The sequence below is a fragment of the Paramacrobiotus metropolitanus genome, unplaced genomic scaffold, assembly GCF_019649055.1.
Source record: "Paramacrobiotus metropolitanus isolate TYO unplaced genomic scaffold, Prichtersi_v1.0 Parri_scaffold0000011, whole genome shotgun sequence".
In the NCBI taxonomy this organism is placed as follows: Eukaryota; Metazoa; Tardigrada; class Eutardigrada; order Parachela; family Macrobiotidae; genus Paramacrobiotus; species Paramacrobiotus metropolitanus.
The window spans coordinates 1,787,929-1,811,385 of NW_026570231.1; the positions used below are offsets into that span (position 1 = coordinate 1,787,929).

The window sequence follows — 23,457 nt, forward strand, 5'->3', positions numbered from 1 at the left end:
TGTACATAGATGAAGAGATAATAGAGAAAAGTCTGCGCTTGCTTTGGCAGTTGGCAGGCAAGAGAATATCCAGACAACCAGAATCACAGAGACGGCGCAGCGCCTCTGCGGACAGGCGTCTGACCGAGTTCAAATGTTTCAAACATATTTGATCCATTTCGTGATCTTGAACGTATCATCGTTACTAGCGGCCACAGTGCTCTACAATTTGTCAGTGACAATAATTACAACTGAGCGCCATCAGTTTCGCTAGGAAATGAGTCGAATGACTGAAATTCGTCAGTGCTTTTGCCAGTAATTTTTTAACCGTCATGAATGCGAAACCACGGTACTTTCGCGAATTACATTCGCGAGATGTACGGCAGATGAATTACGGGAACACTGTGCTGGTGCAGCGCGACAACGGTCAGTGGTGGCTGGGATACGTTCAAGATATTGACGGCGATCAGTTTCTCGTTGACTTCGACTCTATCACAACCAACGGAGAATGGATTCTGTGGCGTAGTGTAGTGGCACTATGTCACGAGATACTGTCTCCGCTGTGACCTGTGTGTCCAGCATGGCAACTGCGGAAGCAGTGTGCCTGTGTTGCTATGTTGCCGATAATTATTTGGTTTTGTGCGCCCTCAGTGGCGGGTTAATATTAAAGATATTACGCCACCTTCAAGTCGTGACAGATTCATTCTCAGAATCTCTGGCCACATCATTTCTACGACGGCCTTTCTGCAGGTGGCGCTGCGTGACGGCGATAATGGACCGTTGGTCTTCCGACCGGCGATCGATTTCAGATATCTGTCAGGCATGTTCTACTCTGTACGCTCGGACAATCGAGAGCCAGATTGTGTTGTGCACGGGTCACAGTTTGTCGAACACGTGCCGCCACCCGGTAGAGAACCGAGCTTCTTCGCCAGAACCAGCGGCTTCATGTACCGGAAACGAGTGATCCGCTTCGAGAGGGCGCACCGCTTGCGTGGAGTGCATTTAATGCCTAAGTTTCTGCACCGTTCATGCCGGTTGACGTCGGGCAGTGGCGACGGTCCGTGTAATGCCAGCTGCCCTTTTGCAAGAATCATATCGACACCTTTATTTTCTTCTGCGCCGGAAATCACCGCGCGCAGGATGATGCACTGTATCGTTTTAATGTCGGTTGCCGCGCTTTCGTGCGAGCGGAAACGGAAACGGTCACGTTTGTTTGCGCGGAAGTGCATAACGTCGCAAGCGGGCGAAGCTTATTTTGGAATGAAGATGCCCTAAAAGAAGCCTGCCAAAATTACTTAAGCGAGCAAGAATCCGGTTGCGTTATCGTGGACGACTGGGCCAAACGACTGCTCGAGCACGGTAAGGGCATCAAGACATACTCTGTAGTCTCACATAAGTTAAATATAAGTGCAATACTTGCAATAAAATTGAATAAATGGCAATTAAATGCATAAACAACCTTGCACCACCAAATGTGGCGCTTTGGTTAGTACTTACATTAGTCTGCAGTTGCGCATCCATACATACATACATACTAAAGCGTATGAATGTTGTCTAAGCGGTTCACCGTGTGTGACCACCTGTTCTGACCAGCTCACCATGAGCGTAGCATGACTAGACACATTTATCGGAAGATGCCCATTCTGTTTCTAAACCTGATTTTAGTTTTGGTCTTTCGTCCGTTTGTACGAGACGTACTAATAAAGTTAGGCGGGTTCTGGCCGCACAGTGAATTGGTGTTTCTCGATTCTGGTAATTGTCGTATATGTAATACGCTTTCATATGATAATAATACAGTAATAACACAAAGTCTCAGATTCTCGTACCCAGCTGGTAATCGTCCTAAATCATCATTATTATCGCACACCACAACGCATGACCTTTTGCGCTTAGCAACATCATACACTACATCTCCTTCCCCCGATAAAAAAAAATTATTTTGCATATCTGTATCGTATTGGCTCTACTCCCTTATTCGCTCTCGCTGACACACGCAATGGAGGAGCAGGGTTCGCTGTAGCAGGCACTGCTACTGCAGGAAGTTCTGTGTTCAGAGCTGGATCCGGCTGTGGTCGGATGACAGGCTCTGTAATGGCAGGTTGCTCGTCACGCTGTGGCATTTCCGATATCATCGCTTTTGGAACTGTTGGCGATGTAACGTCGTTGGGCTCAGCTGCAGTACGCCATTCACGCGGCCTGATCTGGTCTTCGTGGCGGAACCACTCTTGGCCGTCGACGGTAACTGTCCATTGACGATTTCCCTTCTTAGACCGCAGCTGGCCGGGTGTCCAATGGGTTTTAGGACCGTGGCGAAAATCACGTACTAACACCAACTGTCTGCCATTGAAGTTTTTCGCTTTGGCATGCTGATCGAAATTACGTTTATGACGGTCCATGTTGGCTTGCCGTGTCTCGTTCGCGTCTGGATGTATCAAATCCAGCGCTGTGCGCATTCGCCGTTTAAGGAACAACTCATCTGGCGCACTTCCGGTGGTGGCTTGCGGTGTCGTACGATACCTGAATAGGTATTTCCGCAGAGCATCATCGATGTTGGCATTGTTGTCAGCCAACATCTTGGTCATGGCGTCCTTGAATGCGCCGACATAACGTTCCGCCTGCCCGTTCGATTGCGGGTGTCCAGGCGCCGTGCGCAGGTGTGCAATCCCGTTTGCTTTGCAGTAGTCTGCAAACTCGGCACTGGTGAACTGCGGCCCATTATCCGTCACCAGCTGCTTCGGGTATCCGAAACGGCCACACAAGTGCTCCAGCACGGCAATCACGTCGCCGGACTGCGTCCGCCGCATCTTGACGACTTCCGGCCACTTAGAAATGCTGTTCACAATCACGAGAAACATCTCGTTATGGAACGGGCCCGCGAAGTCCATATGCACGCGCTGCCACGGATTCTCGGCAACTGGCCACTGCTGCAACGGCACTTTCGGCGTTTCTTTTGCCACCATACTGCAGGCAGGGCAATTCTTCGCCAGTCGCTCGATGTCTGCGTCCAACCCAGGCCACCAGAAATGACTTCTGGCCTGCGCCTTCATACGCACCATGCCGGCATGTGTCGCGTGCAAGTGTTTCAGCAGCGCTGGCTGGAGGGACGTCGGAATGACCGTCCTCGCTCCCCACAGGATACACCCAGCAACCACGGACAGCTGAAGCCGCCGTTGGTGGTACGGTTGGAGGTCCGGCGCCGCTTTGTCTGGCCATTCAGTTAGCACCAGGTGACGGCACCGCGCTAACACACGGTTGTAGCCGGCAGAACTGTTAACATGTTAACGGTTAACGCATTAACATGTGTGCCGGGCGAGAATGTTAACGTTAACATTCCAGCCGGGCCCAAATGTTAACGACCAAAATCATGCAAGCGTTTTATTAATGTTCAGCACAATGTGAGTCCTTAATTTACTTGTGCATCTTTAATGTGTAGTAAATTGTTATTTCATTCTGGAGATTGTGAATGCATCTATTTGCAGAGTAAAACCTTGTACGCACCTATTAAAACTGCAAGTTAACTGAATAGCTTGGCCACCGAAGTCGGGACGGTGATACGTCCGGAAAAGGCGCGATACGAGCGACATAGTATCTTTGCCAGCGAATTAGCATCGAAGTCCAGCGCGGGAACGCGTCCTCTGCCATGGGAACAGCATCAGCATCGGGAAATTTAGATGAAATATGTATTCTTCTTTATTGGGTCGTTCATTTGCTTTGTAGGCTGAGGCTGTGTAAACAGCACAAATCTACTGTCACAGAAAACTTGTGAACATTTTGTACCGCCAATCTGATTAAAGGTGCCGCCCGAATTAAATGACGCAACAAAGCTTGCATAGATGCCCTATTATTTCAAATTCGTGTAGTGGTATTATTCGGAAGAATATGTAAACTGTAAATATAACTGCACATAGTGCGGTCATTTGTCGAAAATTTCTTTTCCAGAATCTGTTTTTGGCGAAAAAAATACTGAATAGAACAAACTTTGTGTAACGTTATATTTGTGTAACGTGTGGTGTTACATAACAGTTATACCTGGTTTCGATTTCGCCAATAACGGTGTTATAGTTTGCCCGCTGATTGTATTTTATTAAAATTTTTGAAATGAAACCGTTTCGTAAGTGCAGCGTGAAGAGCGATTGTTAATCGAATATTGGTGAAGGTATCGAATATGAACCATTAAATTGTGATTTGTGATTACGTTTTAGCTTCTTTCAAAGTACAGTATACGATCCATTCCAACAAAATGTCTGGGTTTTTTAGCTGAAATGATGTTTTTAAGTGATCTTTTTGGGCCACTAAACCACATGAACTAGCACAGGAGAAAACCCTTCCCATACGTCATATTATATGGAAGCCCAATTTCTCATTGAAAATCGCTTCTGTTGAAGTTCGCACTAGAGTCAACGAGGATGGTGGTGAAAACAGTGACCTTAACCCGCGTACCGGGCCGATGGCACAATCTTAAAAGAATCAATAATGCCGATAATGATGGCATTAACAGTTTAACACGAGTGCCGGGCTAGAATGTTAACGGCGTTAACATTCCCGCCAGGCTGGCATGTTAACGCGGCGTTAACATGCCAGTCTGGCGGAATGTTAACGCCGATTCAACCAGCACGCGTTAACGGCGTTAATAACGCCGTTAACACGTGCCGGGCTGGGATATTAATGGTGTTAACACACGTGTCAGCGGTTTTTACTGAATGTCAGATATTTACCTAATGCGATATTGAATACGATGGATTCAGTACGATGTTGCCTTCAATGCACTGCTTTAAAAGATTATTAAAATTTTAAAATTAACACAACTGTTCACATAGCTATACATAATCTACTTTACAGTGGTTTTGAATTACCATCGTAAAAATTAAAGTGATTATTCAGTAAGGAGTGGCTATTCGTAAAAGCATACAACAAAACGTGCTGGGCTAGCAAAGTTTGGCGATGCTGTGAATTGTTAAGAGTTGGATCATGCGGCCTTATACCGACTGTCTGTTGCAAGACGACACAAAGGCATTTGCCGCTGTTAAAAGGTTGAAAATTGCGCTGTTGTCGTATGTAGTCGTTCTGTATAGACAGTATGAGATTAAGAAGAGCAAAATTATGTGAGTGTAGGAACAAACGCATCGAATAAGGAGAGAGGATCACAGAGCAGTGCTAATAAATCGGTAGAGACTCTGTCTCTTTGGTGTGCCTATGCTGTCTTGCTCTGTTATATGAGATTCCAGCACAGCTCTATCAGCATCTTGTTGTGAGCATGCCGCTGCCCGAGATCAGCTGCGCGATTGAATGAAAATATTTTTACATATAAGATAAGAGAGAAATGAAAGAGACATGGAGGATGCGAGTGCGAACACCATTCAAAGCTTGCAATAACAAAAATATCATCATATTAAAGGGATGGTGATATTTGCTTTGCAAAAACCATCAAATTTCTAAATAAAGTGGACGTTTTGGACGGTTTTTAATGTTTGAAATGTTGTCTTGATAAGTACAGTGTGTCTTTCTTAAGCATGAAAAGGCCGGCTTTTTTGCTGTTTGTTACAACTTACAAATTAATGTTAAAGTCTCCGTAGCGGTATGTATCAATTCCCTTTTCATGTTCCATACGCGCTTAATGGCTCTGCAGCTGGTGCCGGGATGCCGCATCCACCCGGTATGGCCGTAGGGCCGCCAGCAGTGCCTGTCGGACCTTTCACACCTCAAGTTTATTTTCCATTTACGGCGGCACCGCTTCCATCCACCAACCATCAACATTTTGGCTCTCTTTGCTGCGCAAATGCTGTTTTTTCTGGAGGGGTTCCACCGGGTTTTCCACTGTATCCATTCAGCCACGCTGTGCAACATCAGTGCCACGCACAGGCGGCCCCCACGGTGACCGTCGCGCAGCATACTGGGAGTGGGGCCCAGCAGATAATACCAAACCCCGACGTTGCAAAAGTAGCAGTTGCCGTTCCCAACAGTAATGACGTAAGAACATAAATCCCTTTTAGTTAGACATGAAGATTTATTTGCATAATACTATGCATAATATTGCATATGCATAATATTATGCTAACTATTAAGTAACCGAATTGAGTACCATTAAGTAACCGAATGCGAGAAAAGTTAAGAATTGCCTAGATAATTGTTAGCTGCAGAAACTGATTCTATTGTTTTAAACAAGAATAAATTAAGTGAGAAGGAGTTTGGCTGTAGTCAGAGGAAACGCAGCAGCTGCATGTTTTGGTTTCTTTGAGTTCACGTCATAAGATTTTGAATGACAATAATGATTATGGATGTTTTTTCAATGTTTAAAATTTAATAATTTTAATTAATGTAAACTTGCGGGAGCATACCGATATGTGCATTAGATGTTGCCTATTAAAAAGTGAGAAACTCAAAAGTGATAGCTCTGTAAACATTCGAGCCTTTTGGGACATTCCCATATCGTTTACGGCGGGCACCGGGTGGGTACCATAGCATAACCCTTGTAGAATGACAAGCTTTCTTACAATGCGAGTGCAACTCAAAAAATGCCGCTGCAGACTAACTCCTTAATAATAGTTACGGGGCCTTGCAATCCTAAGCAAGACGAAATCGTTTTAGAATTGTTTTTGTCAGTTCACTAAAACTGTTTTGATTCAAGAAAGACCAGGTGATATGAAAATGAATCAGCATGGTACACACCATATAAATAAATATCTACTTATTCAAAAAGTTTAGAAACGTGCGACTTGACTTAAAATCTTTATTCTTACACAAGTTGTTATCTGTACTTTAACAGAAACGCGAAGCTGATGGTAACGCAAGATCCCCTTTGCCGGAAACTGACGCTCAGTCAACCGTAGGATCGGCCGATTCTAATGAAGGTAATACACACAGTAAAAGGTCACCATAAACTAGTGGAGTATCTTTGTGGTGGACTGCACACAGGAATTCGCTAAATTAATTATATTTAGTAGAGTTTTACTTGAATTTATTAAGTGAATTACTCGGGAAAACTATAATAGTAAGTAAAACTAAGTAAAGTCCGTGAAAAAAAGCAAAAATAAGTAAAAATAAGTAGAGGTCCAGAAACGGAAAGTAAAAATAAGGTATTTTTGCAAAGAATTTTACTAACCAACACTCTCTATAGGGCTATCATCAGTCGTACACATTCGTTTTGAGCGTAACCGGCTTAACAGTTATACCTACGTACGTCTTTTACGATCATTAGTCACATACTCACATTTGCTGTAATTCGGTTACAGGCAAACAAGAAAATAGTGGCGACACCTTAAGTAATGGCAGTTTCGATCGAAAAGGTGCCGGCCGTTTCAGCGACCAGGAACCGAACTTTCGAGCTCTTCGGTTTTATCTGAAGTCAAATCCTCAGTGCAGGAAACACTATCCAGGACTACAGAATAGCGAAAAAGTTGTAATTACAAGACAAGCGCGACGTTACCGACTAAAAAATGGAAAACTGTTCTTCGTCAATAAAGAAAATGAAGAACGATTGTATGTGGAACGCAAGGAGCAACGAACTGCTATCATCCAAGAATGTCACGAGTAAGAAAATCACTTAATTTCTTAGAAAAAGATTCATGAGAACTTAATGTTTTTCCCTTCAGTAAATAAGCTTTCATAAAATTAATAACCCTATTTGAATGAAAGCGACACCAATTGTAACTTTACAGCGTGTTTTTGCATTAATTTTTGAGAATATACAATGCTGAATAACAACGTTTTCATGGATTCCTCAGACGATTTGGGCACTTGCGAAGAGAGCGGCTTTTGGAGCGCATATCCGAGCAATATTACTGGAAAAATATGCGAGTCGACGTGGAAAAACATGTAAGAAAGGTTCACAAATTACACCAAATACAGTTAATTCTTATAATGCATTTGCATAATCGCCAATTGTGGTGCATCTATTCTCATAACGTACACTGTTTTTATTCTCCCGTTCCTCCAGTACTTAGCTTATCAAAATTAATGTGCCGATTAGGCAGTCGCATAGTGCTGCTAAAGTATGCATTACCTTAGCAGTTCTAAGCATCTTATTGTTTACCGATTTTTTTGATCCAAAAAGTATCATGAGACCAGTAAATTGTTTTTCTGTTAAGTGGAAATTCTTATGAACTAGTGATCCCAATAAATTAAAACGAAATGGGGATGGCAGAAAACTTAACTCGGTAACAAAGCGAGATTACGCTGACATGCAACACTTGTAAAATACGTTTTGAATATCCGCAAAGTGGTGACCTTTTCTATATTTATTAAAATATCTATTAGCATGAAAGGGTTTCTTAGGTGGTATAGTAAAACGATGATTTGTTTGCAACTAATGCACATACTTGTAACATTCGCATAAATAGCACAACGAATTTGATGTGTATTAACATCGTTCAAGCAAAAATCAAATAATACAAGCAAAAATCAAATAGTAAAACTATGTTTGGTTACCTGTTTTTAGTTTTCTAGAAGTTTAACCGTTTGCGTGCGAACCAAAATTTAACATTTATTTTTTGCTGTCGTAAATCTTTGAAAGTATGTTTTTGATTTGATTTGATTAGATAAATTCGTGTTCTGAGTGTCATTTGGCCGGAAAAGGACTAAACAAGGTCCGCGACAATTTGCGCAGCATCGCGCTGAAAGCCAAAGCTTGGTGGCTTGTAGCTATGGATCTGGTTGATATGAAAGTTACAACAAAAAGCGGGAATCGCTACCTCCTGACGGTAATTGACTGCTACACAAAGTATCCTGAAGCCATACCTGTTCCTGATAAAAAAGCTTTAACCATTGCCAACGCCTTGTTCAGTAATGTTTACTGTCGATATGGGGCGCCCGAGCGCATAATAACTGATAACGGGAAGGAATTCCGTAATGAGGTACATATACAAGATGACAAAATTTTTTTATATAAATTTGTTCCCATTAATATGTATAACTCCCTAAAATATATGAAAATGTCTTGACATTCATGATTTCCAGAGAATTGCGGAATTAAATAAATGTCTACGAATAAAGCATTCTTTGATTCGCCCTTACACTCCACGTTCCAATGGAATTATTGAAAGGGCAAACCAGGAGATTAAAAGGTAAGTTGTCGCAGTTCTCTGTTATGCGTGTCCACGCGTTATACCTTGTGACCAAAGCCTTGTGCCGGTTTTCTTCTCATTGTTTTAGCTTATAAATGGCAAACTGCATAAAGAAGATATTAACTCAGTACAACAAATTTTTGCTGAGCTTTCCTTTTACTCATTACACGACTGTACACGCGACTTTTGTTCGCTACGTTTTATTCTGAACACTATTCCATAAAGGTGTCGTACAATACTCTTTACTACGCAAACAACCATCCGGCGGTGCCGGCACCGGCATTCGTCACCTTAAAGTATCGACGAAGCATAGTGAAGATTTTCTATGTTCAGCGATAATGGAAGTACAGGTATGGTGTTCGTTCATCCACCACCGCCACTGAATGCTCACTTGCGCAGCTGCATTTCTATCAAACACATTTGCGCCGTTCTGTGGCCTTATATAATTCCACCTTATGTTAATGGCGGGAACCGTCCATCGGGCATTGCATATAAGAGCAAAAGGGCACAGTTGCCGTTTGTAGTGGGCCTTTATAAATTCACCAGGAGTGCAAACTTGTGGTCGGTGCGTTGTGTTCAGTTGAATATAGTCGAAGTGTCGAACCGCCAGCAACTCTTGCGAATGCCTGTAAAAACCCACAAGGCACAGCCAGGAGACTGGGAGCGAAGACTCGCTCGGCTGCACTCACATCGGTACTGCCTGTATTGGCACTTTGTCCTTCTGCATCTTTGATTAAACAGGCCTAGGCGACGGCTGAACACAGCATGTACAAATAGTGTTGGGCCGGTCCGGCCAAGGGCCGCGGCCCTCGGCCCGGTGAGAAGGGCCACGCCCCGGGCCGCAGCGCTGCCCGTAGCCCGCTACGGACGTTAATCATGGATTATTCTTGTAATCTTAGAAATAAAGGTTTATTGTTATTTGTAGGCAAATAGCAATTCTGCGGAAAGATCAAAAAGACTGGGAGCAGTTTGTCAATGAGGCACTGTTTTTGATGAGACAGCGAAAACATAAGACCACCGGATACTCCCCTCACGAATTATTCCATACGTTCGCTCTCCGATTTGATCCTGGAAAATCTTTCACGCAAGAAAAAGACGAGTTTATTGGCTTATTCGAGGCAGACGAGAGTGACCTTGAACAAGCCACTACATCCGAATGTCGGTCCATTATGGAGAAACTGGACGGAATTCGAAAGGCACTTGAAGATGACACCATGGCAAACATCCAGAAAGAGCAACATCGGCAGAAAAAATCTTTTGACACTCGCCAATTGGGTAAAGGCGAAGTGATAAAACCGGGTGAGTTAATAAGCACCGTACAGGTTTATTTTTCTTTATTCGACTCGGTTTATTTGCCGGAACGGGAGGCTTTGCTTGGTGTCAACCGTGCAGTCTGAGCGGTGCAGTAATGTTTAGACACACCAACAGATATACTCTACATCAGGACGTTCGCGATTCACATTCAGCGTCAACAAGTTTCTGACTTAAATTAAAATAGATTTTTGTCTTTAAACAGTATCGTACTACTTTTTAAAAAAATAAGAAAATAATTAACGATAGCAAAAGATTAATTGTGATGCACTGCTATATTATGATTTTTAGAGAACTAAATGCGCCTCTCGCTTAATCTTATATGGTTAAGCGGTGACCTTTCTTAAAACTGCCACCAGCGTTATTAAGATTGGTAATTCAGGCCGCATTCAGCATTAAATAATACCACCGATAGCTGCCTTTAATGATTGTGACTGCCATTATGACCTTTGGTGCTTAGTCAAAAGCCGAACTTTGTTGATAATTGATTTACAGGAACCGGTAAAGCTTCGTTACCGTTTTCAAACACTTATACGCAGAAACCTAAGAAAACCTGAGAAACCTAAGAAGCCTAAGAATACGGAGTGTTAGCATTAAATAATAGAAGGGAACTAATAATAACTCAAAACTGGGTAAACAAGGGGTATCAGTCACTCTTCCCTTTGGCGTTTTTGATCGTCCTGCTACGCTTCGATCATGCAGTGCCCGCAAAAAGCGAATGCACTTTGCTACTTTTAGTCAAAGATGAAGTAACTTGAGAAATTGATTTTTTCTTGTAGGGGATAGGGTTTATTTTTATGATCGCAACGCTCGGAACACAATTCATGGACAAGCAGGAAGAATTCTTAAAGGCCCAGCGGAGGTTGTGTCGGTGAAACGGGGCCAGTCGCAGCTTCAGTACAGAACTTCGCTGAAGTATTTTCCTAATGAAAATATCCGCATCCCCAAAATCAAAAATGTCCGTTTTGTGGAAGAGACGAATTCGGAAAACGCGCATGAGGTAATAACAAAAATAACATAATAAGGTTACACACCGACATACAGCTCCATCAACATTTTGTAACCGTGTGCAGGTTAGCGAACGCCAAGCCGACTCAGAACAGCAAAGGGAAAAGATAAGTGAACTTAGTCCCGAAGAAGGCAGTACGCGTTATGGTACGGCAAATGCTATTTCAGTTGGCAATATGCAAGTTTTGGAACGCCACTTGGAAGAAATTCGACGGAACGAATCACTAAATGTTGATATAATTAACGTATTTTCGAACCTATTGCGAGAATATGTGGTAACACCAGTCTCTGGATTGATGTCTACGTACACGCCTCTGGCAACTAGCTTTCTTGGTCTCAATATAGAGTCCGATTTAAGCTGCCAGATACATTTCAATGATGTCAACCATTTCGTATTTTCCGTTTGGAATGCTGAGAAAAAGGAAGTCGAACTATATGACTCACTGGGTTTTCCTTTGACACCAAACCTGAAATATCAGTTATGGAAATGCTATGCTGGCGATGCCCGGGAACTCCGAATTCGTTTTATGCCCGTTCAGAAGCAAGAAGATGGTGTGAGTTGTGGTTTGTTTGCAATGGCCTTTGCCGCCGATTATGCTGCGTACAAACAGGATCCATGCAGCTGCCATTACAATACGATTTCCCTGCGGAACTGGATTATTCGTTGTTTTATCGACGGTAAACTTTGCGCACCTGACAGCCGCCCTCGGCTGCGCAGCGATAAAATTGTTAATTGTCTGCCGGTTCAACATATTACACGCGAAGAAGCGGAGGAAATTTTGATCAATTTGGCCGCTCAGGTACGATGCGAGTTATTTCCGATTTTCCGTCTTGCCTGCACACCGTTTCAGGACCTATATACTCAATAAGTGTTGAAAGTAGACCTTCGACAGTAGAGTATATAGACGGCTTGTATCTGCACGGTCAATAGGAAATCTGTAACCAAAATGTTACACGCCTGTGATTGGCAAAATTTGGGGGGTGTGGTTTGCGGTATGCATGCCTGTTAATACGAGCATACTGCATAGCTGTCGTTATAATACGAGTACTGGTGGGCCAACAGCCTCATATAGCAGTATTCCACGTGGCCTTGTACCCCGTTCCCGTTTATCCCGATTACTTCCCTTTGCCATCCACGCCTGACGGAGCTATTTCCGTAGGAAATGTCACGTAGTGTATTTCAGATTGACTATTTCAGTGTTCCACAAGCTTTCAATAGTAAGTTTTTTAAAGCTTTCTTTAAGACGTATTTGTTTTTGTGAATCAACTGCTTTTGGAAAAGCTTACCAAAGCATAGCTGTCACATAATACGTAGACGTAAAAGATTGATTAGTGGACCGTTCGGGATTTATGCGTAGACACGATGGTCAAACCTTTCTTACGCATTAAAAGAAAGCTTAAGAAATGATGAGAAAACTTGAGAAAAATTGCCACAACTGCAAGTAAATGGTCTTTACGGGTAACTATTGTGACTACAGTACTGAAGATGACGTTTGATTAATTCCGCTCATAAAGGCAGTGTTTTTTTTAATTACGTAATTTGAAGTTGTCCACGCCCAAATAGTTTTTATTTTTATTTAGAAGTGTTTTTTTAAGTTCATACAATATAGTTTCTTATGTAAACGCAGCAATTCATTAAAAATTTAGAAAAATTAGATTTTTTGATTTTATATCAGAGTAATGTTAAACTTGTTTAATCTATCCGCTAATATACAGGATGGGAAAAAGCAGACTGAGACGTCCCATTGCCAAAAATCTAAATGTACGAAAAATGGCCAAATAAAGCGGAAAAAGGCTAGCCAAACGGAACAAAATTCCAGAAAGAAAATTCCGTCAACAAATGCCTGCGCGACAGCTTCCAAAACGGGCACGACATCTCCTATAGCACAATGGATGAGTCGGACTTAGTGAATTTTTTTTATGCTGAATCCAAAAGTCTATTTGCCCGCAACATTTGCGGATGGCCGTTAGCAGAATTTAATGGATGTGACCGCAACATCTTCAAATACACAAGGAAAGAAGTTCTCAATGGGAAGCGCTGGGTGCAGATACTTGAAACCGATGAAGATCGGTTTGTTCTTGCTCTTTGCGGGACGTTGGGAAAAGTGCGCATATACGACAGCACAAACACAGCTGTTTTAAGTGATTATATGGTTGACCTGTATTGGAAAGTTTTTGCGGCGGAAAACCAAAAAACCCTTGAAATTGAGTTCGTGAACGTACCTTTTCCCTCCAACAAAACAGCCATACACAGCATCGCGTATGCTTGTGAATCTTTGTGTGGAGGGCCGGTAGCTCGCCAGAGGTTCACCAGCGAAGAAGACCTGTTCAAGTGGTTCAGCAATTGCGTCAGCGAAAAATCTTTTCATCTTCCGCCTTACGGCCCTAAGACTAGAAGGGCTGCCGCACCCTCTACTTCCGTTATTGAACATGTCGAAATCATCGATTCCGTTCGCTTGGAAAAAGCCCTTGAGAACCTGCATCAGAAGAAGACGACTAGGCAGAAGAAGATCGCAGCACTGACCAAGGTACGATACATGTCAATAGTAATATATAAACAATGCGAGCTAAAGGTCATGGCTGCGTTGTTGGTTGTGCTTTGGCGCGTCGCCTAACCTTTCTTTATCATACATTTATATGGCTCATTCTTTGACCGAAAACCGTTTTTTTACACCAGCCCAAGGTCTTATTAAAGGTTACTTCTGTGCGCCCGGAAAGTTTCCGGGCGCATAGCTAATTTGCTTTGCGCCCGGAAAATTTGTTGCCGGAATTTGTTACATATACTTGTAATGTACATTTCTTAATCTTGAACCCACTACCCTTACAAACCTTTTACAATTTGTAAGAATATTTTTCAAGGTATAAATGCATAAACACAATACACACAAAAGCCTAAATTTTGCGTTTGGTATTTAAATCTTTCATAACGTGGAATTGTGAGCACCCACGGCCCATTTCGTACCACTCTATAAAATCGGCCCGATTTTTTGTTCATTGTATTCCACGTATTCCTGTGCATCCCACACATATTCTGTTTGTATTCACGTTTTATTCTCCATATTCTCTATAGTTAAAAAATATTATTCTCCATTGATTTGTTTTGCAAATACGTCAGACTACGTCTACCCCTGCTGTTTTACCGTATTCCTACGTATGCTACACGTATGCTGTGATTGCTGTCAGTGTTTGACAGTGTATTGTTTAGTTTCTTAGGCTTCTTAGATTTTTAACTAGGACAACTGGAAATACGTGGTGAATAAAAGCCGAATACGTGGGAATGCGCTAATACGTTGAGGAAGGCAGCAGTTATAGAGGTCAAATAGGTAAGCGCGTTAGGGAATGCTTTTGGAATACAGGCAGAATACAGGTAGTGTACTCTGTACGTGGGAATACGGGCACAATTTGCAGGCATAGCGCTTTCGTTTATTAAAGTAATTTTAAAACTGATAAATCAGTTCAGACAGAACGAACCTTTTGCTTTTACGAGCTTCATGATGCGGAAATTTTAAGGAAATCGATGCCGCACTTGGCCGAAAATCAGAAGAAGTGGATCATTCACCATCTCCATCAGGATTCTTGAAACTGAGCACATCTAAGGAACCATCCGATGAAGTTGTTGATTCAAACAGCGCCGAAAATTTGAACAATTTAGGGTTCACAGCGGATATGATTGCAGATATCATAAATCCGAAAAAGTGCCTTTCGACCTTTGTTGTGTCCGCAGTTATGGAAATTCTTAAAGAACAGTTTCCGAGTACTGATGGGTTACGTCCTATCGAAGCTCTTAAAGACGAGCTGTCGCCCACGCGAAAATCCTTGTTTTTTCGAGACCGCCGATTTTTGCAAGTACTCTTCGTTCATCAAAATCATTTTGTCTTGGCGCAAGGAAGCGGGCCACCAAAAGAATTCCAGTCGCCATTTATCGTTAACGTGTATGACAGCTTAGCGCTCGAACACGGTCAAGCAAATGATCCCGAATTAATCAAGTTTTGCGCCGCTCTCGCTAACACAACTTCTTCTGAAAATGAAATCCGATTGCAGCCGTGCGACCAACAGCCAAATCTGCGTGATTGCGGGGTTTTTTCTGCGGCCTTCGCTACAGCCATCTGCTACGGCCATGACCTTTCTAAAATCAAGTTTATCCAATCAGAGGTACTGCATTCTGCACCGTAGTAATAAGCAAAATTAAGAAATTTTTATGTATGAGGTGTAAAATAAATTTGAGAGTTGGAAAATAATCCTTAGTAATATCTAGTTATATTATTAAGTAATATCCTTAGTAATATAATCCTTAGTAAAATCTAGAAGCCATCTAGATCGCTTTAACATACAGGAACTATTTTAAAGATTGAGCATTAGCGCATTACCGCGGTTATCAAATTTGCGGCACCTCGCGCAATAAGCCGTCCTAATAAGCGCCCCTTCCTTCCTATGTTTCAAATTAAGGCATCCCCAAAAATTGCTGGTGCTTTTCATATCTGTCAAGCGTTTAAGCCAAGAAATATATTGACTGTAGATGTATTTAGGGTTTCGTCTTAAGTTATGTTACCCCCGATTTAATCAAACAGCTGATTATTTATCGCAGAAGTTTGACGCACACAGCGCAGCCAAATGCTCTACTCTGTAGTGCAATTACGATAAAGCGAAAAATGTGTTGGGTAGTAAATTCCTTGACGATATATTTGTTTTTACTATCCGCTTTGGAGACTTCCTTACCATTAACAGTTTTTCGCGACTTTTGCTTACTATTTTAAGCGTTCAAAGAGCATTTACTTACTAAATATACAACATTCATTAAATAAATTTAATTAAGCGCTAAAATTTTTAAACTATTAGTTTTAAAGTGCAACCGAACACAGACAAAACCTTAATAATAAAAATAATAATTATAATTCGCTCAAGCACCACACCGATGAGGGCCGAAACTATTCTTATGACCACGCTTAAAGTCTTCGACACACTCTGAAGTTTGGTGTGCGTTGTGCTGCATTTTCAAATACAATACTTGTATTAAAATTACGATACGAAGGTGGTCAGACAGTTAAAAGCTGTAGTGAAACTAATAATGATTTAAAATAAGTTCGATCGGCACTTAAGAGTGATCACTATTAACGGATGCGTAATAAATGATAAGGTTAAAGGTAGTGAACCGAGCGAAAAGTCCAGGTCAAGGAAAGGAAATTTTAATAACTTTAAAGCTCACCAGTAGCCGATTATCTGCACTTGCAATATTGTACTTGGTTCCTCACTATTTTGTTATATATGCGAAAACATTTGCGCGCCTGCATTCTCAAGAAACGTTTCACGCCGTTTCCAAGCGTCCCTGTTGATGAGCTGTTTTTGGAGCCTACTGCGGATTCCACTCGCTTCCGTTGCTGTTTTCCCATATTGTGTACCTGCCGACTTCCACTTTCAGCTACCAGCAAACGTACCGTAAAATGCCGTTATCTGCAATGTCCAGTAAAAACGTTTCATGTTGATTGCGTGTCAAAGCAACGCACTGCATCAGGAAAGTTTGAGTGTAAATTTTGCAAGCCAAATATCTAACGATCTTTTTAGCGTTGTCATTTGTGAGCCAAATGAAGGTTACTTTGGAACTTATGTGTTTTGCCAGCACGCTAGCTAGCGAGAAATGGAAGTCTTTGATAAAATGTGTTTTTAAATTGAGAAAATGCAGAATACATAAATACTCTGCAGCCATTCATTCAGATTTACCCCCGTAAGAAGCACGGATCTTGTATGCACAGAAAATACCACCGATCACTGCTGTGATGGATGGAAGTTTGGTGACCTAGGCATTTTTAATAGTGTGTACGTTTTTATATCAAACGCCTTCTATAGTTGTTTTCATTACTGTACTTCTACTCTGCACTTGGCGAAGTTTCAGTAGGGCAACCAGACGTGCGATTCACGATCGCTATTACGATTCACATAGACGGTATCGTAACGCTCACACTATGTAACTTTGGTAAGTTCATAATAACACGAACTTACTCCGGACATAACCCAACAAATAAAATTCTTCCAGGCTTCGTTGTGCTATTCGCTTATAATTAGGCAATTATTTTTTAGCCAGGTAATACAAACCGAACGTGCGGGATCCGAGTGCCAATATAAACACGCTTGCCGGGAGCAGTTTTAACGGCATTTACTTACCTACCCGTGATCCGTGTTAGCGGCGTTAACATCCCGGGCCGGGATTCGTCTTAAAGACATTATAAGTGCTTACCGGCAGGCGGCACGCGACAGTAAGAAACACAATAGTATCCATTTTCTGTGCCAATCAGTCAAGAAAAACAATGCACACCCAATGTTTTGCCTCAGTTTGGAAGAGGAAACTTTTGCATTTGACGAGGCCATGCAGGAGTGTATTTTCCCAATAAACCGATCCTGCATAATATTCGAAAGTCGAAATCGTGATCGTTAAAGCACATTACCCCTTCGTTGATACCGCAACCTGCTTAATAACTAGTTATTAGATACACAAAGGCACTGAAAAAATTTTTAGTGTTTCCAGTCACAGAGCCGGGCATGACAGAACCATGGCAAACAACTGCTAAAACATGTTGGACATCATAATTATACCCCAGACAACGTGTGTAATACAACAGCGCGTTAAATTTGCTTGTAACTGTGGCTGTTATCGAGCGGCATCAAATTACCTCCGTTAACATTGGTGCCGGACGAAGATGCTAACCCTGACACAAGTTAACGCTATTACATGCGATAGTAATTCCCACAAATTAATTAGTAAACTCATAGCATTAAGTGCAATCGCAATGTCACTATTGTACAGATAAGATTTGTAGAAACAAAAAACACGTTCGAATTTAACAGAATTTCTTGAATGGAAAAAATACGCACGACACCCATGTTTACGGCGTTAACATCCCTGACCGGCTCCAGTATTAACGGTGTAATTTGATAGCATTGATGAGCCGTCAAAGGTCTGTTCTACTCTGTATTTACAGTGCTACATGCGCATGCATGCTACCGACTGTCTGTACTCTGGCTGTCTGTCTGCCCAAGGAGTTTAACATGCGAGCGCTAAAAGTTAAATAACACTAAATAAATTTGCTTATACTTACTTATAGAATATTCGTTAAACAATAATTATAACTTGATCAATTTTAGCAAGGTTTTGTCACGTCGAACAGGGAATCTCTTTGGTAAAAAGACGGAGATTACTGACCAAATTCTTTTCCGGCCCGCAGTTTTGCGAATATTATTTTTTACGACCATTAATAAAAAAGCTTATTGCAGCAATATCAAAAATAATTTAATTAAATATAGGTAATTACATACATTGTAGGATTTGCATCCAGAAATCCATGTATAACGTGTACGATTTCGGTCGTTAACATTTGGGCCCGGCGGGAATGTTAAAGGCTTAAAGTTAACATGCTCGCCCGGCGCACATGTTAATGCGTTAACCGTTGTGCGGGTTCAGTCAATACTCGTGAGCTTTCATAGCATCAATTGCACAATAATGCCAATTACACGATAGAAGAGACAGAATTTGTAGAAACAGAAAACACAATCCGAAGTACAAGACTTTCTTGAACTGGAAAAATGAGCCCGGCACCTATGTTAACGGCGTTAACATCCCTGCCCGGCTCCGGTGTTAACGCTGTAATTTAATACCACTGATAAGCCGACGACAATCTGTTCTGTACACGACGCGAGCTTGTGTGATGGAGCCTGTAAGCTGGCTCTCTGCCTGCCAAACTACAGATAGCTCAACAACCGAGCGCAGATTTGCGCATGCGTAAGTAAATCAGCAGAAAATACTGTATAATGGTGAAGAAATTTTGAGTCAAACTTTCAGTTTAAATCGTTAATTATTATTTAATCACAAATACCGCTGATTTCTTTTCGAAAAGCAGTAACTGTAACTTAGTCAGCTGCAGAAAGGTAGAAAGGTACAATTGCGGAACGGTCTACAGGGTGGAGATTACTGAGAAAATTCTTGGAATGCAAAAAACGCAAATACAGTATCAATTTATGCTGAGGCTAAACCTTTTACTTCAAAACAATTAGTTTGCACATAAGCCTCTTAACACTATTATAGTCCTGTACTGTCAGCTTCTTGTGCCCACAATAGTGAAGCTTCGCATCAAGCACCACAGTCACTGGGTTTTATTTTCCGTTTTAGTGGCATCCCGCACGCAATTTTGCGAACATTATGCTTTACAACTCTATTAAAAAAACTTTTCTTGCAGCAACGGCTAAAATAATGAAACTCATTATAATTATTATTACATATGCTGTAGGATTTGCATCCATAAATCCATGCGCAACAACGTATACGATTTCGGTCGTTAACATTTGGGCCCGGCGGGAATGTTAACGTTAACATGCTCGCCCGGCACACATGTTAATGCGTTAACCGTTAACATGTTAACAGTTCTGCCGGCTACACACGGTCCTTACCAGTTTCACTGGCGATCTGCTTCGCGTCCACCGTTGTCTCACGCAACACTTCCATCTGGACGGCATGTATGGCTTCGTGCATTCCCCAATCATTGGCATCGAAGGTGTCCTTCGAGTGCAGGGGGAGCCGGCTCAATCCGTCAGCCTGTCCGAAGTCATCGGTGGACCGGTACTTGATGGTGAAGGTATATGCCATGAGTGCAATGGCCCACCGCTGGAGGCGGTTGGCAGATACCGCAGGAATTCCAGTCTTCCGGCCCAACACCGTGACTAACGGCTTGTGGTCTGTAAGGAGTGTGAACTCCCGACCAGCCAGGTACTGGTCGAACTTCTTCACACCGAAGACTAAAACCAACGCCTCTTTCTCTATCTGCGCGTACCGCTGTTCAGTTTGCGTCAACGTCTTTGATGCATGGGCAATGGGCTGTTCTTCTCCGCTCGGTCCGCGGTGGCTGATAACCGCTCCGACCCCTACTGCGACGCATCCGCTGCGAGGATTAGCGGCTTCGCAGGATCGTAATGCACCAGCATTGTAGCTTGTGCCAGCTCCGCCTTCAGGCTGCGGAAGGCACCATCACATTCTCCTGACCATTCCCACTTGACGTCCACTTTCAGCAGGGCGTTGAGGCAGTACGTCTTGGTCGCCAGCTGGTGAATGAACTTGCCGTAATGATTGATCATTCCCAGGAAGGATCGCACCTGGGCAACGTCCACCGGTGCTGGCATCTCCATTATCGCGCGAATCTTTGTTTCGGACACATGTCGGCCGTTTCTGTCAACCACGAATCCCAAGTATTCTACCGACAGCTGAAGGAAGTTGCACTTCTGCTGTTTCAGGGTGAATCCTTGTCGGTTCATTCGTTCGGCTACTTCGGCCAGATTCGCAAGGTGCTTCCGTCGTGTTCTGCCTGTGATTATAATGTCGTCCATGTACACAGCTACGTACGGGATGCCATTCAGCAGTTCTTCCATCATCTGTTGGAAGATGCTGGGCGCTGCAGCCACTCCGAACGGCAGTCGAGTGTAGCGATACAATCCGCGATGCGTGTTTATCGCAACCAACTCACGGCTCGTTTCGTCCAGTGGCACTTGATGATATGCATCGGACATATCAATCGTGGTAAATTCCTCACCGCCATTGAGAATGGCAAATAACTCGTCCGGCAAGGGCAGTGGGTACCGCTGCACATCCAAGGCATCGTTGAGCCCGGTGCTGAGGTCCGCGCATATCCGCACTGCTCCGCCTTGCTTCCGCACCACTACTATTGGCGCCGCCCATGCCGATCGCTCGATCCGTTCCAGGACGCCCAGTCTCTCCAGGCGCTCAATGTCCTTCTCCACAGGCTCTCGTAGCGCAAAGGGCACGGGGCGTGGCTTGCAGTTCTTTGGCACTGCATCCGGCTTCAAGTGCAGATGCGCCTGGAACGTCCGGCAGCATCCGAGTTCTTCCCGAAAGAGATTCTTGTTCGCCTTCAGTATGGATTCTAGTGACCTTTCCTCGTGCACCTGACCAATCGCCAGTTCAGACATCTTGTGGTGTTGGAGGTTGAGCGCGGTGATCCAGTCCCTTCCCAAGACGTCCGTGCCTTCCTCCACCACAATGAGTTCCATCAACCGTTCTTCACTGCCGCCGTCGCGTTTAACTCCCACGTAGCAAGCTTCAAGGACTTGGATTTCGTGTCCCGAGAAGCTACGGAGCTTCGAGTCGCACGCACGGGAACAGGTCCGGTCGTTTCAATTCGTTCCACATCTTCCTGGTGGCAATGGTCTTCGCCGATCCTGTGTCCAGCTCAAACGCAACTGACCGACGGCAGACCGTTAGATGCACCATGATGGGATCCCCTTCTCCAGTGGTGGTGTTCAGCACGTCGTATACGGCTTCCACTCTACCACTGCGTCGCAGGGTTCCCCTTCCCGTTGCCGCACTAGATCTGCAAACTTTCGCAATGTGGCCGTTCTTACCGCATTTTCGGCATGGCTGATTGCGAAATCTGCAGTCTGCCTGATCGTGGTTTGTCCCACCGCATCGGTAGCAGGGCTTCGTCTTCCGCGGACTCTGCTGTCTCGCTGCGTTGCCTCTTCCTGCTTTCCGGATGACCTTTACCGAGGTGGGTATATCCTCCTCCAGGTTATTGTTCATCTTTGCTTGCTTTTGTCCCGTCTCAAACCTCCTGGCAAGCTGGATTGTTTCATCAAACGACTTCAGCTCTTGTGACATAAGGTGTCTTCTTGTCGTATCGCTGTGAACTCCCGCAACAAATACAGCGCTCAGCAGATCTTCCAGTATGGCCCCCGGGAACTTACATGTGTAGGTCCTGTTTCGCAGCTCATTAGAGAACTGTACCAGTGACTGGCTGGACTGCTGGCGTGTTCTGAAGAAAGATGCCCATTCTGTTGTCTGATAGGTCACCTTGATATATATGTCATCGAGTTTCTTCAGCAGCTCATCATACGAAAATTCGATCGGATCTTTCGGTCGGCAAGCGCTGACAACATCCTGAAAGGCGCGCAATTCCAGGCTGTTAATCAGCACTTCCTATTGCTTTGCAGCTGTAGTCTCTGTGAGGGACAGGTAGTTTTTAAGGAGGGACTCCAAGGATGTCCATTCAACCTGATCCGGGTTAAAACGGATCAAGTTCTGGGCTTTTTCTTTTGCGGCAGTCATTGGGGAAGACACTGGGGAAGTATCAGAAGTCGACGTGGATGTATCGACCGATCCGGGCATACATTCGCTTTGAGTAATACCGCCTTCACGCCAATGTCGTATATGTAATACGCTTTCATATGATAATAATACAGTAATAACACAAAGTCTCAGATTCTCGTACCCAGCTGGTAATCGTACTAAATCATCAGTATTATCGCACACCACAACTCATGACCTTTTGCGCTTAGCAACATCATACACTACAGTAATCCTAATTACAGCGGTTTCGTGACCTTACATCCTTTTCCAACCTGAACAGTCAATTGCTCCCTGGAAGCGCTGTATAAGCAGCTCCAGTTGAGATGCTTTAAGAGCATCGTTTTAATACCTAAATAACTAACTGCTCACAGTTCTGCATAAAAGGCTGCATAAATTCCTGTATATGTGAATAAAGTAGCTTATAACCAATAGCCGGAGCTCATGTTTATAATGTTGCAGACAGCAGGGAAATGTGCATCGGAGACCTTCCGCATCCAATCCTCGCCTGCATTCTGTTCAATCTAGATGTTGTCGAGCAGTTACAAAAGAGCCGGTAAGTCAGTAAGGTAATCATGCCAAAATACGACTAAGAAGTAAGAACGCAGTTGGTTCTACTCGCACGCTGGCCATTTGAACGACTGTATCTGTACCAGCAATACGAGTAATGCAAGTGGCCACCGTACGGCGTCCGAGCAGCGCATACTGCAAGCCTGAAGCCAGTACCAGTTATTAATTGTTACTTATTAAATTCTCACCAGAAACTAATTGCTGCTTAAACGGGAACAGGGTGTGCATGCTGTGGACACTGCTTCTGAATGGCTGCATAAAAAACCAGCACATCACCCTCGATCTCCGTCCACTACGCGCTCGAGGGCCCTGTGACGTGGAATTTACCATTTGACACCAAGAAAGCCAATACAAATTCGTCAACCTGTTAGACCTTGCCATTAGCCAGGCGACGCGGACGGTGACGTTGATTGC

At 43.4% G+C, this 23,457-nt stretch overlaps 1 long non-coding RNA gene across 1 annotated transcript; it reads left to right on the forward strand.

The window, feature by feature from the left end:
• Positions 1–1,180: 1,180 nt before the first annotated feature.
• Positions 1,181–23,402, forward strand: LOC129583704 (uncharacterized). Its single transcript, XR_008689809.1, has 3 exons — positions 1,181–1,338; positions 22,936–23,029; positions 23,263–23,402. It is a non-coding gene; the product is annotated as an uncharacterized LOC129583704 (long non-coding RNA).
• The last annotated feature ends 55 nt before the right edge of the window (positions 23,403–23,457 follow it).